Here is an 18220-nt window from a genome sequence, read left to right as displayed (position 1 = left end):
ATGTGGCCTAGATCCAAATCAAGGCTTACGTACCTGGATTGATACTGAGGTGGCATATAGGGCCCTCCAACCAAAAGTGCCACCTCCAACAACATCTGCCCAAGGGCTACTTGCCTCAAAACCAGCTAAACCCCACACTGCACCTGAAGTGGTCCTCAGGAGCTGCCCTCCCTCCCAATGGGTTAGCTTCTGATTTAATTGTCCCACTTCAATGTGTTTATTGAGTGGGAGGAATCTGGGCCTGCATACCTGGATGCATGTTTGGATACCAAGGAACATCATAACATTTGTATAAGATGCATTAACGTATTACAAACAGTTGCTAATTTAAGACAGTCACAGAAGAGTATGAAATATGATTTTATAAAATGCTGGTTCTCTTTCCCATTGTTTGTTACTATGAGCAGTAAGATGTGACCTTAACGAAGATAGCAAGAAGACTCAAAACTAACATCTAATTCAATGCTGCTCAGAAAACAATAAGAGACATTTTCTTTCCTATTAGCATGTACTTCAGTCCTGCAGCACAAGCAGAATGTCAAATGAATCATTTTTACACCTTTCCCTTGAAAAATCCACCACAATCAGCACTTGGATTTTAACAAACTGCATTTTTCTGAGAAAGCCATCAAAAAAAAAAAAAATCAACCAAAATATCTCTGATTTTCTTCACTATAAAAATATGCTTTAGAAATTTTTAGTGGATCTCCTGCATTTGTTTTTTTGAAAGAAATAGCCTGAATTTCTCTTTTTTTCTTCTTTTAAAGAAGGATCATTCCAAACTCAATTTATTTCTTATTGATTGGCTGTGGTTTAGTCACAGTCTCCCGTAACTTAAATGGAATTTAAAATATTTCTTTCTACAATGGAGTTCTGTCAAAAAAATTAATGAGAGTTTTTCTCTATTAATAGAGCTTCGCTAAGAGCTCTATTAACATAGTGTTTGTTCACCTTACAATCATTCGTTTAACGTAGTTATTATGGCAATAACTCACTGAGGTTAGATATGAGGATAATAGCATATGTTTGAAGAATGAAAAGCTGCTAAGAGGTGCAAAATCACAAAGGTCTAAGCTTGATGGGATCCTTACAGGTCTGAGACAAAAGGAGTAATGGAGGCCAGTGGGAGCTGGGTGGTGTGTTTCAAATGTTTGCCTGTGTCAAATAGAAAAAAGCAGGTAACTCAGCATAGGTCTCATATATCCCATATTTGTTTTATAGCTATTTGTCTGTTCTTTTTCCAGTTACAGATATTCTAATATAAAGACACAATTATTTCAGATATGTATTATATGCGTGCATATGCATCTTTTAGTGTATATTGTTAATAACCAGATGGTTTGTAATTGTTTCATTGAAGTAAATTCTCTTTCAAGACTACCTAACCTCTGAGAAGCTGGGAAGCTGAGAAGCTGGAGGTTCACAGAGTACTTTGGAGACACGCCAGGTATGCTTTCTGCTCATGGTCACCTCTAGAAGACATTCTTCTCCCTGCTGACGGGAAGTAGAGCCCTGGGAGCTTTCCATCCCCCCCAGAGGACGGATCTTATAATGGCAGTTGTGTCATAAATAAATTTCTTGTCAAAGATGATAAACGTGCCTGATCCTTGTTGATTGCACCGTGGGGTGCTTTCATTAGCTTTAAATTTAAAAGCCATTGGAGTATTGTCATAGATTCAGGATGGAAGTAGACCTGGCTGAGATGGAGCTCCTGCTCCCAGCACCACTAATTAATTATATTTTAAATAGTCACGGCATTAAAAAAAACACAGGAAGACCCTTTGTTGTTGGACTAGGATATATACATTCCTTTCTTAGTAAATATACTAATCAACAGAGTGTGGCTTGTCCTTTTTCTCACTAATCTCCTGACTCTCTCATTCCTTTCTACCTTGTGGAGGTCTCAAAGTATGAACAATCACCACCACGTGGGACATGAAAGAGGAAAACATGGGCTTGAATTCACTCAAATGGAAAAGAAACTGGAAAGCTCCCCTCATCTTTCATTTTCTGGGAGGATGTTCTTCCCAGTATGCTATCAAGTAAGAGGTAGATACAGGTAGACTCTTCCTCTGCTTACAAAGGGAAAAAGTGAAGCTTGCGCTACTTTTTTCCAGTAGTAGCAGGCTTCTGCTGTGCTGGTTGTGGCTGTCAGCTTGGCAGAAACCTGGCTTCTAGCCTCCTAAACAGCCTAATCTCAGGAGACGGGATCGAGGGCCAGACATATTCCTATGACCTGTCTTCAAGGTGCCCCACTGTCTCCATGCCTTGTTAAACCTCAAGGCACAGGTGAAGGGTGTGGATTACATCTGAGACCATGACATTCCAGTCCCCAGCTCCAGAGCATGTGAGACTTTTCGTTGGATCCACTCTACCACCCCTCTCAACTGACTGAAACCGGCCCTTTGACTAAACAGCAGCTAGAGAAGACACATCAAAGGCAAAGGAAGCAGGCAGGTCGCTGCAAATCTTCTGGGTGAGACAGAGTCCGCAGAGCTCCCTGAATGGTCATCAGCAGCTTTAACTTCCCCACAGTCAGTTCCTTCATAGCCCTGCTAACAGTGGCAGACAAATGTCTTTGCCATTATTTCCAGATCTTCATTTGATGCTTTTCCTCTCACAATAAGTCCTTGGTCCTCCAAGGCATCTATCCTGCAGCAATTATGATTCGAATGCAGATATGTCGAGGCTCTCCAGGTTCTTCACGGGCATCATCCATTGTCCTGACAAAGATGCTGCCGTGACACTGATAATATAGGGACCTAATTCAGAACCAACGCGCTTTTGCACTTCTGCACGGTTGCTCTGTAGATGGTAAAAAAAGAAATTTTAGCTGATGTGAAACTAACCCTTCTGTTTTTTCATTTTACATTCTGAAAAATATGCAATATGTAAGCAGCCTGCATTAATGAATTTATTCAGGATAACTTAAATTTGACTAATTTAAAGATTATTATTAGGAAGTTTTATACAGAAAATACAACCTAATGGAGGTGCAAAGGGCTTTAGCAACTTGCACTCCACAGAAAGCTCTAGAATCTGTAAATCTACAAAGAAACCATGATGTATGCTAGAAACATGGGTGACAACAGCGTGGCTGCGTGGCACGACTGTGGGGGTCTGGAGCTGATGAAGGTCTCCAGGGGCTTGTCTTTGTCACTTGACCAAGTTGGAAGGAATTTCACCCTCCTATTCACATTGACTCTGACAGAAACCACAGCTGAATATTTACAAAAATTGGCTGAAGTAATTGAATTTGCTGAGGACAACTGAACACTTATTTTCAGCCATTCATTCTCATGCTGGCTGCGTTTTCTATACTATCTGCCAGGAGAAAAGCAGCCCAGAACATCCATTTCACACAGCTTTAAGGACAAAGTCTTTTCTCATGACAAAGTTTGATGTGTGGCTGTCTGAAAGCTCCAGGATGTGACGCAGCCTCAGAAATCACTCTTTGATTTTAATGTGGCTAGGTCTGATACCACGTAATACAAAGCCTCTCCATCAGATCCCATCAGCGTGCTTCATTTCACTTGCCCACACACAGGCACAAATAGAGTTCCCGTAACCTGACAAATTGCTGGGCACCACTGGTACACCTAATCTGGTCTGACTGATGTGCTAATCAGGCTCTAGATGATTTCCTAGCGTTTTATCCAGCTGGAAAGGAATCTGAGCAGGATGATAACTATTGAGGAACTATTGCAAAATGCCTGGTGTTAGCCATTGGCTTCCTTCCCTACCACTGGTTGCCCGTGAGCCTCACAAGACCGTGTTGAGCCAGGAAGGATTTACCATGTTCCACGGTCATGCTGACTGGGGGACAGCAAAGGCTGGTTAAGCAGTCCGCTTTGTGGTGCCGAGTACTCAGAACTGGTGCAGTCAGACAGGGTCTATTAATAGAATAAAATGAGGATCTTACACATTGCATTTAAATCAGGCACCGGCTTACCTCTGAAGAAGTTAAATTCATATCTCACTAAATAACAACGCCTGCAGCTCCCAGGGCGCTCTCTCCATTGGTGTTAATAAGATCTTGCTACAGTGAAAAGAGTAAAGATATCACTGTCAGGCTAATTCAGCATTTCACAGCCTCCCTAAAGTAATCCAATTGTTTGTTAACTGTCTGTCCCTCAGACTACATTTTCTTTTCATTCTAGTCCCTGTGAACTATATTTTATTGTGGCTAAAGGTTTGCTGTCTACAGTACAAAGATTATTAAACAAAAGTTGCAAATTTAGGTACTGGCTGAGATGTTGGCAACAAGCAAGTGAACAAACACTGGGAAAAAATGCATTTTAATTTACTTTGATGCAAAATTTAATTATAATTATTTGGTATCTCATCAATTAGTAGAAGCAACTGAAATCTTTTCATGAAAGTGGGATTTTTTTAACAGGAGAATTCCCCAAAGCATTCCCTCAGTTTTGTTTTTGCTGATAAGGGGAAGGAGAGAGCTATTCTGCTATGTCAATCAGCCGTTTTCCACTCCCTCTCCAATTTGAAAACTGTGATTCCAAAGGCGTGCATTGTTCTTGCTGCTTTCCCTAGGAGCTCGCTCAGATTCTTATAAAAACCTTAGAAAAGGTGACTGTAAATAGGCACACACTATAGGAGGGAGAATGTGGGCACTGTGCAACCTTAAATGAAAGGGAAAATGCAACACTTGGCAAATCTTCAATTCCCATTTCCGTGCTCTTTCTAAGTTTGTTTCAGAGAGATGTCTTTCACTGTACCTTCTCCTCATATCACAGGCTGCAGGGATGTAAGAGCTGGGATGTGGTGCTCAGATGTTTATCCTGAATTTGAACAGCGATTAAGGATCAACAACAAGTGACTTACAATGCCACAAGCACTGGAGATGAAAGGCCACTGATGTGCAAGTGACTCTCTAGACAACATCATCAATTTAAGGGGGATTGAGGGCCACAGCACATCAACAATCGAAGTAGAAAAACTTCACAGGAATTAGTTGACTGAAGGGGAAAAGAGGCAGAAACTGGGCATAAAATGGCAAAGGGCATGCACACCAGCCTGCAGCAGTTATTGATGTCCATCTGTCCTCTTCTTGCAAAGCTAAGGAAGGGCAAGCTGGATAAAACCACCAAAGCAGGTGTCTGCACCTCCTTTAATGCCTAAGAATACGCATTAGCCTTCAAGACGGAGAGAAGCACAGTGTCTTACTGGGAAGTGTGGTGTCGATGGCAGGGCTAGGTGAGCAGCAGGACCTAATAGGAGAGAGAGTTAATGCCCCTTCCCAGACAAGAAAGAACTTCAGACTCTGTACCTGGGCTGAAAGACTGAACATAGCCTTCAAAAAGTGCATACAGCTCACTTGCTAAACTCTGAAACACAGAAATTGGGACCTGCTCGTAGTGCAGCCACTGTCTGTAGGGGAGAAGGAAGCCAGGGCTGTGACAGGTGGGTTATGAGGCATTTTCACAGGAAATCTACTGTCTTCAGTTTCTGGAAGGATGTCCAGAATCACATAAAGAGGGACTAGGGTAAGGCACTTACCTTGAAAATACTTGTGTGTGTGTTCAGCTGACGTGAGCAGTGCTCCTTGGTTCTGGTGCACCATTTGCCTGCTCCAAGTTAGGTATGGGACTAAATTAATGTTTTTGAGATGTAGGCATGCAGAAAGACTGCTGGTTTCAATTTCCCGTTCTGATGTAACACTGAGAAAGTTGTTAACATCTCTGCCTCAGTTTCCCTTCTATAAAAGGGGAAGCTATCTGGGGATTAGTTAGCGATTGCATACGTGCGCAGAAGAAAGTACATCTGGGAGGATTAATACATTAACTGCCTCCTACAGACTACATCAAATTGCTGAAACCCTTTTAATCCGTTCAAATGCATGTCTGAGTATAGCATAGTGACGAATTAAAGCAAAAAAAAAATAGGTATTTGAGGCTGCATTTTTTCTTCAGAACATTGAGGTCTTTAAAGCATGTGGACAATTAACATGAACCAGCAGAGCTGGCACAAGGAGGAGGATTTCCATTCTGATGCACCATCTGCAAGAACGGTTAAAGCATAAATGCAGCCCACATTGTTCCAGGAACAGCTTACCATAGAGAGAAATAATGAAGGTTCATCTCTATAACCTAGTCAAGGATACACAAATACGGGCAAAGCATAACGTTATGTTGTCATGGAGGTAATCCTTACGGGTTCATTCACCCTAAACCAAGAAAAATGCAAAATGTTTTGACTATTTTCAAGGGATTTCTTAATGCCAATGGAAGGATACAGGGCTGCAATGCTATCCCAGAGCCAGGAAAGTTCATTGTTCCTCAAAACTTCACTTTTTTGGCAGGAACCAGTGTAGTTCTGATCACGGAAACTGTAATTGTGACAGTTAGGGTATAAATAGCATCCCCACAGGACCTTTGGTCTGCTTTTCATTCCTAATGCAATTGTTTCCTTCATAAAAGCTCTTGCACTGTCTTCAAAGGAAAATCTGGCTAAATGTTCAACATCATTTGCTCAAATATTCCTTTCCATTTCAGTTATGAGTTTCCTGGATGTTCTTCTGTAGACATCTTTTGCATCCCGGTTGCAGGCCCACTAAGGTCTTCAGCGCTCCCAGTCTATGACAGCTAATTTGTTAAGTCCTTAGCCGGGATGTGACAGTTAATGTCATGGACAGCTTTTTCCAGATGAGTTTGCAAACTGAAGTTGTGGGGTAGGCCACCATTAACAGGGACTTCCTCTGATGTGTACCAAGGAAAATAGCCGATACTATTAAAATAAAATATGGTCATGTTCTGCCCTCTTGCTTTAGCTAACGGGCTTCCCATCATACGGAACATTTCCAGGTTCAGTACAACGTCATACCTCAGGGAGCAGAGGTCTGTCAGGTGGCTATGAAAGTCTTCCTCTCCCAAACCAGCTGGTTTCATAGCAAGGGAAGTCCAGATGAGTGCTATGCACAGCCATGCCAGGGGCTGAAAGGTGAATGATGTGTAACGGTACCCCATTTTCAGGCAGTATTTTCATGACTTGAGCAACAACACTAGACAGATCTCCCAGTTTGTCTGTAGAATACAACAGAATAGGCATTAGTACTTATTCCATATATAGCTATATGAATTGGTACCAGTCACTTCTAAAGTATCTACCATGCTGACACTAAAGAAAAAAAGTAGGTGCAATCTAATTCAAATAAAGGGGCAGATTCCCAGCTGAAGTAAATCAGCGTAGGTCTGTGGAAGTCAGTGCACCCCCAGTTGCTTGTCTCATCAATTCAGGTCTTACTAAAATCACCGTGGATGTTGCCATCACTTCAGTGGGCCCCAGGATGTCTTAGCGACTGTGGCTGTTGCTGCTGGAAAGGTTGATGAAGAAATGGTTTCCTTATTCTTCAAGCTCTCTCAGTAATGACAAAGGTAACTATAAAATCAAACCTTGGCTTTTATCACCATCTTCACAGCTTTGTGAACATCCCTGACCTGTCTAGTACAGTGCCAGCCAGAGATACTCCAAATAGCTCTAAACAAGCATACATATTTCACTGCCATCATGCAGTACCGTAAAGGGATACAAGTTCAACCCCCTGACATCTATAAAGCAGATAGATACATGAATGCTTGCTCTGAGCTATTTATTGGCCTGGCTGCTCTATCACACGGAGCTAGCGCCTCCCAGACTGGCTACAATAGCTCTGCACAGCACTGCATTGTGCAATGTGGGCTTTGATGCTAAGGCCTGTGGCCAGTGCTACGAGCAGAATCATTAGTCACAAGGTCCCTGCTGATTATGTGTGTATTAAGCAGAAAAGAAACCAGATATACTGCAAAAACCTAGATACTTATATGTAAGAGAGAGAGTCTTATCCACCCTCCAGCCCCAGGCTCCCCACTGCATTCAGAACCCTGGGGAAATCCCATACGGCTGTACAATCAGCCCTCAGGGATGATCATGGATTTGTATTTGAGTCCTACTTGTTCTTCTTCCTCAGCCCATGCCTACCTGCTTGTCTCTCCTGGGTTTGTGACCTGCTGGAGGTAAGCAGGGGTGTCATGGGTTTCATAAGGGCAGCCAGACTGTTACATATACCGATAGATACAGCTCATCTATGTTATCCTTCTTTATCTCAAAACAGAAAAACAACCAGTTATAGCCATGTACCTGGGGTACTTTTCTGGACCTCCCCACTCCCCCATTTCTTTGCTATTTTAGGTTATGACAGGCATAACCTAATTTCAGGTACTCACAGCAAAAATATCAACATTCAAGATAGCCAGCCTAGGTACTTTTAGTAAGCCATGGATGCTTTTAGAATACAGCCATCTGACAGCATGAGACATCAGAGCGCTCTGAAGCGTCCAAGATGTGCCTGTTCCTCCTGTGGACCAGGCAGGCAGTCTGCAGGACCAATGCGGTACGGTGTAGACACTGCAGAACTCAATGTTTCAACAGAGAAATCGCACCCCATGAGACACACCACACTTTGTGTTTAGTGAAGAGGAGGCCCGGGTTTTCAAAACCACTATCCATATATCCATAAGTGTCATATCAGCATTAATGGGCCTTTTGGAAAATGATGTTAATGAAAATTAGCCCAATTTGCTGAGTATCTCCGAGAAAGCATATACCGTACCAATAAATCAAATTCAGCAAAGCCACTCAGGGCTTGTCAGCATCAGAGGCCAAACTGAAGTTTCTTGCTAGAAGGACGTAGAGCCAAAGCTGGAAGATGGTGGTCTTGTTCTTGTGAGGAGACAACCAACCAAAGGACCAGCTTTAGCCAGGCTTGCTGCCCCATCTCCCCCAGAGCGATGGAGAGAAGGGACAGGGGACTCCTGCCAGCCCAACAGCTTTTATCAGCCCCTGCTTGGGATCAGCATGGGCTTTCCAGGAGGGCTGCAGGGAGGCCGGTGGTGCCCAACAGTTCCCTCTGCTTCGCCTACAACCAGCTGGGAAATACAGAGGCCTTGCTGTGCTGGAGCACCGTCGCTGAGCACTGCTCTCGCAGTTCACAGAGAATCAGAGCTGTAAGAAAATCCTGCCAGAGGGCAGCAAATCCCTACAATTTTTTTTTTATTTTTTTTTTTTTTCAAATTGCAGCCTGTGATTCTAAATTGCAGCATGTTGAGTTCCCCCTGTGAGAGCTGTACCACCATCCTGCCCCTCTCCTCCCACGCCTGTCACGGGATCGGGAGGTGTCCCCAGCTGGGCTGGACCCATCCCTCGGGTGTTGTACCCCAGGGAGCGCTTCCCACGCAGGACCCATGTCATTTGTCACAACACACCAGCAGCCTGCGTGGCGGCCACCCGTGCCCTGGGGCATCTCGTGGCATCGCCCAGAGCCCCGCAAACCCTGGGGCAGGCAGGGCCAGCGCTGCCCAGCCAGGCTGCGCCACAACCCAGGTGGCTCGCAGGGGGCTGCTTTCCCTGGGGTCTACCCACTGGTGGGAAGTGGGGAGGACTGGAGTGTAATTAGCCCTATGCTTTACTGCGTGCTGGATGTAATGATTTGCTGCCCTAAGGCCCTCGGAGATGACACATGGGAAAGACAGTAACCTCAAGCTCCTGCTGTTGCTGCTACTGCTCCTAATAACAATAATAATGATAATAATAACAACAATAACAGTAATAATACCACTACAGGTTATTGAAGGCTGCAGGGAAGTGTAGCCCCCAGACAGATCTCCCTGTCATGGGGGACTGTCCTGGTTTGATCAACACAGTATTAATTTCTCCTTCAGTAATTTTACTTTTCAGTAAGGTGTCTCCTAATGCTAGGGAAAACTGCATTTTTAGAAGACCCTAGTGTCTGAATTTGAGAAAATATTGACTTTATAGCCAGCTGTGATATGTGGGTTTCAAGGTCTCAGTGTTGTTGAGCTCACCAGGTGTGGGGATGAGGAAGGGCAAGACCCGGGCACTTGACCCAAGCTGGCCAACAGGATTATTTCATACGATGAACGTCACATTCAATATAAATTAGAAAGTTTCCTGAGGAGTTTTTTTCCTCCTTGATGGCTGTGATCCTGAGAACTCCTTGCCGCGGTGCCGGACCCCTGAGCCCTTCCCTTCCTCCCAAAGCCACAGCGCTCACAGTGTCCCACACTTGCTGTCCCCTGCTGGGAGTGCACGGCTTCCTGCTGGTAGAATAGGCTGAGTATAATCCAAGTGTATTTTATATTGGTATCGGGATCAATATTGGTTCTTTAGTATTATTAATGTTAATTATTTAGTATTATTCTATTAAATCTGTTTATATTTCCACCCTTGGATTTCCTTATTTTTTCCCAATTCCTCTTCCCGGGTACAGAGGGGTCATTGGGTGATACAATAATTGTCTAAACTATAATAAACTGTTGTGGGTTCTTCAAACCATAACAGGGATTTAACACAGGAAGATATTTGTACTCACTCTGTTATTAAGGAGGAAACAGTTGCCATTTTATATTCGGTGTGAGGGTAAATCACTGAGGTTCACTCACAATTTCATTCCATTTGATGCATTTAGCCATGACAGAAGCACACACGTGCTCCAGCTAAGGGCAGGCTCTGAAGTCACTCGTTTGCAGCATGCAGAAAGGATGCCTTATGCCCAAGCTCTGATCAGTATTTTTCCATTTATCCAGGCTTTTCACATTTACTTCTAGTTGTGCAAGATTACAACATGTTGAAAAGTTCCCTTCCTCTTTTTGCTAGGTATTTCCTTCATTTGTATCTGTCACAGCTGACAAAACCCAGGATGAATGTATCCAGTTATACCCCTTCTGCTAATTACAGTTTAATCCGTAAACCGAAGCAACGCGGAGGCTGCCCATCTTGGTGTCCAGCTGACAGTGAAAATGCACAGTGGGCAGCAATTCCCAACAGAGAGAAAGTAGAAACTGTATGTCTTTATTAGCCAACAGCTCTAAAACTAAGCAAAATCAACGAGTTCTGAACTGAATAGATATAGAGAGTACTTGAATGAGATCGTAGGATACTGCTGGAAAAAAAAAGCTGGCTAAATGATAAGAAAAAGACTAAGCATTCATCAGATTATACAACCCTGTATCCCTCTCCCCAATTAATCTAGAGCTGAGGAATGTACTTTCAAGCTTTGGCATTTATCTTGTAACAAAAATCTTTCTCCCGTGACGTTACACTGTTCATAGTAAGGGATTATAAAAATGGCAAATGATCAATAAAGACAATCCTCTTTTCTCCTTTCTGGTTAACATTATTACAACAACATGATATTGACGTAGCACAACCTGGATGGGCTTTAACCAGACTGTCTCAACGGGCAAGTTGATCGCCACATACCCTTATCAAAGACGTGCATGGGTTTTGAAAAGAGAATTTTCACACCCACAGAGATCCAATAAAATCCCTGGATTTTTACAGAATAATCCATTTGTTGACTTTTTATCAGCAAAGCTAAAGATGATGCACTCAGAAGTCTGATGGGCTGGAACCAGGTTTGCGCAGTTGAAGTCATGCTGTCAGCAGTGAATCTTGCTCTCCATGCCGGATCTGGGTTTGGAGGCAACACGCTCAGGGGCTGGTGACAGAGGAGGCGACCCTGAGAGCTGCAGAGATTGCAGCAGCCTCAGGGAGGACAGTGTGGGAGGATGCATCGCTGCCGTCCTCCATCTTCCCTCATGTGGGTGGGGGCTTATTAGACCAGGGCATCCTTTAGTGATTTGCCTCGATAAGATTCAGCGGAGTATCTCTGCCATGTTAGTGAATTCAAGGGACGGAATATGCAGCATAAAGAATAATAAAAATGGAGCAGGACCTCACCTCACAATTATCCGACTGACCCGGTAACACTGATGGCTGATTATAGCTGAGATTCAAACCCCTTTAATACAGAGCTTCACTGATCCTGATGAGGTGCTAGGAGTGCATGAGCTGCCAAGGGGCATTTTATAGTGTTTCAAATTTAGGGCAGGGCACCCTCGAAATGCTACAAATTAAAGTATTAATCTGTTGCAGCAGAGCTATTTCCCGCAGCACCTGTAAGGAATAAGTGGAATAAAGCATCACAAGCTAAAATTCAGCATTTTAACACACGTATGGCAGGTTGGGAGGAAGGTACCGACAGCAATATTTTAGTAAAATTCAACGTATTATGGTGAAAGATTGGCACGGCTGGACGAAGGAGAGCAGATTTTAGCAGATGAGCTACACGTCTGCATGGGGCTCATCAGGACAGTCATCTGGCCTCTACCATCTCAGCTCCTTGTGCCACCATCGTGGACTTTTTCATTATGTACACGAGACCACTTGCATTCTGGACTCCTGAATGTGGAAAATGAAGCAAATTGCTCAAGTGTCCTTATGCTATTTACTTCTGCTCCGTGCTTCAGAGTTGCCTCTCATCTGTAGACAATTACACCTGACAGTTGTCCAGCCTGGGAGATTAGACTTATGCTTAGCCCTAGCAAAAAGGCAGACAGTTTGATGGATTGAGTTAATGGCTCACTGAAACATCTGTAAAATCAGCCTTTATGCTTAGCTTGTACTTCCCCGATGCTCTGAATGCCAGTGACTGCGTCATGTTCGGGCATACATTGAAATAATCACAAAGCTTCTTTGGCCTATGTGCAGCCTGGCAAGGTTCTCAGTGGTCCATACCATGATTTTCCTCCTGTTTTAAGCCCAAATATTTTCCAGTATCTCCCTTTTCCAAAGAGGCCAGTCTTTGCACTAGGAACTATATTTTGAGTGCTTATACTATAGAATCAGCATAATGGCTTGAATCCCCAAATAGCCTGTGTGGTCTGCATTGTTGTCATATTGTCTTCGTGTGATGGCATAATAAACAAATTATATGGATTACACTATGTGCAAAGCAAGGCGATTCACATCCTTTGCGGGTACGTCAGCCTCAAGACGTGAAGGCTGTGTTCAGGAGTTGACTTAAACTGACTCCCAGGTTTCCTGCCACACTGCTCGTTTATCTGCCGTTCAAAATGCCCACGCTGCAAAGAGACGCATCTGGGAGACGTGCTCAGAGGACCACAAGACGGCGTGGCCATCTGCCCGACTTCAGGCTGCGTTAGAAAAAAACCGGGAGCCCATTTTAAGGCACAAGATCTGCTTGGGCTTTCCCTCTCCAGGGAGCTCCTGCGTACATGGTGCATCCATGCAGCACGGACCAGATATGGGCTTCATGCCATGTCGTTACCACCCGCTTTTTCCTAGATTTCTGAGGTTACTGAGAGAAAAGATCAAATGTCAACAGCTTAGTGTATATTTACTCTTATTCCCCATTGCACTGTAAATGGTATTGAACTGAGCCTCTTAAGAAGTAGCTTTCCTCTCTCTGTCCACTTTCCTGATTCAATTGTATGGTAAATCCTAACTGAAAACTAAATACATGACGGTTGATGTTCTGAGCGTGTCCTTCTCACAGAAATTAAACAAAAGGTTAACCCTGTGCAGTAGGAAGGAGTTGCCTCTCCTCCCACTAAGTTTCCTGGGAGTTCAGCAGAGTCACTCTGTGTTTGCCCTGGGATAAGATCGTGCCCCCGCACTGCGCAGAACAAACACCCACACGCACGCTGGGGCGAGCACAGCTTGCACCCAGCACCAGTAGATTCGGGTGACATTCCTTTCTTCCTACTCCTACAGAATAGCTGTAACACAACAACAAAAAAATGCATTTGATTTCCCACCACCACCAGCTGAGCGTTACTTGAGAACTAAATGTTATTGTTGGAGGAAATACAACAATTCAGTGTTGTCAGTGTAAGGGATTATTGCAATTATTTAAAGCCGGGAGTCATGTAAACCTCGGTAAGCCTCGTGTATGGATGGAGATTTTGAACAAACCTAATGAGCCTCTCTCAGTGGCTGTCTCCCAGCTCAGCCTCCCCACGTAGCTCTCGTCAGCCGCCGCATGGCCTGCTGCTTCCCTGGAAGCACAGAGGGGATCTTTTCAGGAACTGCTGCTGACCGTCCTTGCAGCAGCTGGTGGGTCCTGGGAACTAATGGACTAATGCCAGCCTAAAAGGAAAAATCCAAGGGTGCACAAAGCAAACATTAATATTTCATGCCAGCTTTTCAGCTACTGGAAATCAATAAAGATATACCATCTTACATGAGATGAGGGTTGTGACCCTTTAGGAGCAGAGAAATCACAACCAAATTAAAATAGGAGATTGCATTGTGGAAAATCAGACATCAAGTGCTTTCTGTCAAAAATAAAGTAACTCTGTCGCTCAGATTAGCATCTTCACTCCAATCAGGTCTGTTTATTATTGGATTTTAATCCAAATATACCCAGAGCAGAGTATCTCTGCTGAGATATGAATGCAACAACGGTGCTTACACATCACTGCCTCTCCTAAATCAAGGTGCGTCAGTACCTGAATTCCTACAGAGGCCCAGGGAGAGCTTGTCTTCTTCCTCCCTACTTCTAGGTTTAGCAAAAATGTTATTTGCCCAAATTCCACAAAATAAAGTTTGATGCTGAGACTTAAGAAAAGAGAACTTGCCTGTGGAGCAGTACAAAGTTTCCGAAGGGCTTCAGTTCATGCTTGTGTTAATTAACCCCATGCAATCAGCATCACCTACCATTGCAGGTACTCAGGGACTTTGCAGGATCTTTGTTCATGACTCAGTTTCACCAAGCTTGAAGACGTACCTTTGATAGACCAGTGGAGTGGCTGCCTCCTGTCCCCTCCAAGGCTGGTTGCGTCTCCCCTGGGGGCAGTGCTCCCCCATCCCCGGGTCCCATTGTAGCACCCTGAGGGTGAGGAGGGGCAGGAGGAAGGTCAGCATCACCACCAGGGCCTGTGCTCTCCCGTGTAGGGGACTTGTTGGTTCTCCCCGCGCCCCTGGAGCCGAGGCAGCCCAGCGCAGGGGAGGGGATACCTGGCACAAGCCTGTCTTAACATCCCCATTGGGAACCCTGTGCAGAAACGGAAAGCTGGATTCCCTGGGCTTTAAAATGCTCATATAGAAGCTCACTTCCATTCCATATAAGGGGAGGCACGAGCAGCCGTACATGGCCGGCAGGGGTAACAACATGAAGTGAACGTGAGTGTCAGCTTAAGAAAACCCAGCTGCCCTCTGTGTACACGACCTGCTGCCCTTATCGCAGGCGAGGAGTGAGGCATCAGAGCCATAGGGTGTCCATAGGATACCTCCCTCCTTCCAATGGGACATACAGGGTGAGTGGACACACGGCCAAGGGAAGGAGCAACTTCAGTAAAGTGAAATCTAAATGCTTTTTGTTCTGCCCTGTAAACACAGCATCTGAAGGAGCAATATAAAAAATGCTCTTAATAATCTGCTGTCTAATTGACTGAGAAGGTTATTACTAGCACGGAAACAAACACCATTTTTCCAAAAGCTGTCCACAAATGTCAGGCTGCTTGGCTGTCTGAGGAGAAAAAGCAGGACTGATACTCTGGGCTGCTTTGCTTCTTGCAGATATTGGAGAGCACCTTAAATAAAAGCCAGGAGAGTTGTTGCTGTAATGGAAAGATGAGAAAGGAGCTCTGACTCCCTCTGAGAAAACAAGCTGCCAGCGCGTTAAAATATCATCCTAGTCAAAAAATAAATAAAATGCCTGAAGAGCCCACATTTACTGTTGAGACAGGAGCAGCCGCACGAGCGAAGTTTTAAATATTGTCCTTTGAAATTACAGAAGTCTGCTTATTTTTAGCTTGTTAGATGCTGTTAGCTTCCTGTCTAAAGGCGGTTGCATAACAGACATAATCCGCGCGGCCGCAGCGGCCGTACGTGCCAAGCTATAGGGTTACGCAGCTGCCTCCGAGCTCCTGCCCACCAGGCAGAAAACAGAGCCTCGCGCCCCTCGAAAGCCTTCCGCTGCCCCTGGGTCAGACGTACAGACACGTGTATTGCAATATACACACACACGCGCGCCTTCGTGTGCACAGGTACGTGTAGATATGTATGTATATTAACACACGCACGCATCCCCTTGTTTTCTTACTGCAGCTTCAACAATGCATTCATTCAATTGGAAAAATACTGCCTTGGAATTACTCTGGTGACATTAAACAAGGGGTGACCTGGCATGTTGTAACTATTAAAAGCAGTAAAGTTAAATCTGAAACGCACGCTTACTTTGGGAAACTACTGAAAGAGCTCTCCCCTCTCGTCTAGTGTGACCTCTAACCGCTCCTGGCTGCTGCGTGCCACACTATGTGGAAAGCACGCGGTGACATTGCTGAAAAAAAACAATTCAGAGGCTTTAATCTCATTAAGCAGTATGTGGCGTCATTTGTTTTCCTTGTGTTTTTTTGAAGGATCAGACTTTTGTCTCCGAGAAGCTGTACTGTTCCCAGCCAGTATCGTTCTTCGAAGTGTACAGAACTGTTTCCAACTTATTTTTAGAGTAACCTGTGTTTGCAAATACTCCCACTCTCCAAGTCTGGCCGGATTGACAGGAAATTACTTTTCCCGAAACGTAAACAAAAAAGCAGTTGTGGCTGCCACAGCATCTTAAGCGTATCAAAGTTTCTTTGGCAAAAAACTTTCATACGTCTTCTTATTATGTACGATGTGCAATTTTAATTCACTATCTGCAACAAATGCTTTCAGTGCAAAACTGAGGTAATTTTTAATTTAAGCAACATTTTTTTATCTTAGCGAGGAGTTTTAACAGAAGACGTACACTTGGGTGTTTGTGCACAGTGTTACAAATCCAAACTGGTGTGAGATTTCACTCTGTTGGTTTTTTCTCTGAGGGCAGTTAGCACATTTTTTTTATAGCAATATCGTTCCCCTTTTTACAAAACCACTGACCCTGGCAGAGAACATTGCATTTGGAAAAAGCTGATGGAACACAAAAATGCCGGTCTGATTATGTTCAGCCAGCGAGCCTTTCTCATCTTTTCTCACCTTAAAGACTCAAAAGAAGACTTCAGAAAACATGTTAAATACCCATGTTGCTGAGTTGGGCCACTCCAGGCAAGCTTTACCTGCCCTGCCCTTGGCATCTGGTGAGGCACCGAGGTCTGGGCTGGTCACTGCAAGGAGCCCTCAGCTTTGGGGGAGCCCAGCAGGCTCCCTGGCACTGTGGTACCCCCCACCCTTGGACCGATATGCCTCCCCTGTCCCCCGTGGAGGCACGGAGGAGGGCAGAGGCTGCCAAGTGCTGCCTCTCTCCTGACACGGATGGGTTGGGTGAGGCAGGACCGATGCTGCCAACTACATACCAAGGCTGCTTACTCACCATGTATTGTCTTGGGTGGCAATACTCAACTTACGGGCTTTGCAACCACTTCCCTATGGGTTTTCCCCACTTCCGTAGCCCCGGCCCAGCTGCATGAGCAGCGCCATGTGAGTCAGACAGAGGGATTAATCTGACTTTAGAAAATATCATCAGGGAGAGGCATCTTTTTTCAACAAGGGAACTTTCGACCTGGATGGTTTCCCAATCCAGGTCAGCCTGGGGGCACCCGAACAGCCCCGAGCAAGAAGAGAAGCACTCTCCCATCACCTGCCTAAACAGGAGCACTGGGGGGTGCCAGCTGCCAGCACCACTCTCAGAGCTCAGGATTCACTCACCTAAACATGTATACACTCTGCTGGTTGGCTGGTACCATGGGAAAATGAACATTTGACCCATTGACTGGCAATTTCTGAGATTTTCGGTCAAAGAGTACCTTTGAAACTGATGGCACAAACTACCACTGGAAAGACTGATACGTCTAGAAATAACATGAATAAAATTAGGCCTTGAAATATGAATATGCATTTTTTTAAAGCGTGCACTGATGTATAACTCTATACCCTTCACATTGTCCCACAGAAGCGGTGGGATCAGTGAGCTGCAGTGGGTGTGGGTCTGAGCACAGTGCTGCTGCTCACGGAAAGTGTCATTTGACTTCAGCAAGAGCTGCAGTGAACAGTTTGGGATCCCTGGTCCACATGAAAACTCTCCTCATCACCATCTGTTAAATCATCCAGCCGCAAAACAAAGAGGCTCTGTGTCCTTTTTTAAGCTGCTACGTGGATGAATCCTTGTACAGGTTTATTCAATTTGTTTACTCAAGGAAATCTTCCACTGTTGCAGGAGAAGCTTTATCTGTTGAATGTATGAGTAAAACATGAGTTAAGAGTAAAGGAGCTGGTAAAAAAGAGAGGGCTGCTTTCAAAATGGTTAATGTCTGAAGCAATCCCAGGAGTGGGAAACGAAGAAAACAGAATGAAACTATTTAATCAACAATGCCTTTTCCCTTCATAATAAAAACTTGCTAAGGAGCAGAAGTCATAGTGGCACCAT

At 44.5% G+C, this 18220-nt stretch overlaps 1 pseudogene; it reads right to left on the bottom strand.

Annotated features, from left to right (window-relative positions):
* Window positions 1-1632: 1632 nt before the first annotated feature.
* Window positions 1633-12514, bottom strand: LOC128909770 (hyaluronidase-4-like; annotated as a pseudogene).
* Window positions 12515-18220: the final 5706 nt, after the last annotated feature.

The sequence above is a fragment of the Rissa tridactyla genome, chromosome 1 (genome assembly GCF_028500815.1).
Source record: "Rissa tridactyla isolate bRisTri1 chromosome 1, bRisTri1.patW.cur.20221130, whole genome shotgun sequence".
Lineage (NCBI taxonomy): Eukaryota > Metazoa > Chordata > Aves > Charadriiformes > Laridae > Rissa > Rissa tridactyla.
Note: the sequence above shows the minus strand (reverse complement) of the source record. Positions and strands in the feature narration are given on the sequence as shown.